The sequence below is a fragment of the Anneissia japonica genome, unplaced genomic scaffold, assembly GCF_011630105.1.
Source record: "Anneissia japonica isolate Jap-2015-1 unplaced genomic scaffold, ASM1163010v1 scaffold241_len727266_cov204, whole genome shotgun sequence".
Lineage (NCBI taxonomy): Eukaryota > Metazoa > Echinodermata > Crinoidea > Comatulida > Comatulidae > Anneissia > Anneissia japonica.
The window spans coordinates 538,800-540,411 of NW_022691770.1; positions in this window are offsets into that span (position 1 = coordinate 538,800).

Sequence of the window (1,612 nt, forward strand, 5' to 3'; positions counted from 1 at the left end):
GTGATAATAGCAATAATAACAGCAATAATAAATTAAAGATAACGTTTATTTTTATAATAATAGTAATACTAATTAGTAATAATAATAATAATTATGATACTTATAATACTAGGCCTACTTAGTAAATAGGGTAATAATATCGATAATAAAGGTGACAACAACAACAACAATAATAATAATAATAATAATAATAATAATAAAAATAATATGAGAAAAATACCAATAAAACACCAATAACAATATTTTTAAAATTACTATTGTTAAAATAATAATACTAAGACTAATATATAATAATAATATGAATTTAAAAAATCGAGAATTTTGTATTATTTATATGGTAACAATAATAATATCAGCAAAAATTTAAACAATACATAATGTTAATGCTAAGACTAATAAAATAATTTATATTAAAACTAACGGTAATAAAAACAACAATAATAATAACAATGACATCAATAATAACAGCAATATTATTGTGGCCGAGTTGACTTGTGGCCGAGTTAACTTGTGGCCCAGTTGACTTGTGGCCGAGTTGACTGCAGCAGAACTTTTTGTGGACGAGTTGATTTGTGGCCGAGTTGACTTGTGGCCGAGTTGACTGTGGCCGAGTTGACTTGTGGCCGAGTTGGATCGAATATTCCTTAGGCTAGGCCCTTTAGGAAGGGATCTTTAGTAAAATTGTATTTATTACAGTACAGAGTACATATTCTGATGATAGATAGATAGGCTAGTCTTTTTACCATGGAGGAAAGAAGCTTTCCTCCATGCTCAAATTAACCTAGGCTTAGCTAGGAAGGATAGTTGGTCCTACTTAACACCACTCAAAAGCACATTGTTACGACACACTTCAGACCAGAAGAAGGAATCACACAAACAGACAACCGATAAAAGTTAACACAATTTATTATAGTGGGTACTTTCCCTTTTCATGAAAATACTTCGAGCAAAGAAGAACACTAGATTTAAACAATTACGGAGTACCGATGGCAAATGACTAAGTTATACAATTTACCTAAGTCACCACTGAAATTTATACATCTAGGCATAAGTTCATACCAAGCAAATTTACAGGTGATGAGGTGACTTGATCAAGTTCTGATTAATCCGAATGTAATTGTCCGCTAAAAATTCCACTAGTGATCCAAGTTCCCAAATGTCCTTTGAGAATTCCACATAAAACTAGATGTAATATCAGATGATGATTAGCTAGGCCTAGGATTCCATCACCGATCCTAAAATAGCCTATTCTCACCTACAAGCGTATCGTCCCCGCACTAGCCAGCGTTACCAACCTTTCACGAGAAGATTATCAAAACAAAAACAAACTCCCTTCTCCTGGGGAATTCTGTAACTCTTTTTGGTTGCAAAAAGACCTTCTTGTCCTTCTAGAACATTCTAGGTTTACTGTCGCTAATTACAACTCATCACCGAGTCATTACTTTTCGTCAACCAAGACCCTTCGCATTCCCCTAATTCCGCTCGCTTCTCTCACAAAGTTCTAAAAACATTCTCACCTCACTCATTGAGGTCAATGACCTGTCTCTTATACACATCTAGATGTGTATAAGAGACAGGTATAATGTATTTTTATTGGCTAGTGATTTATTGC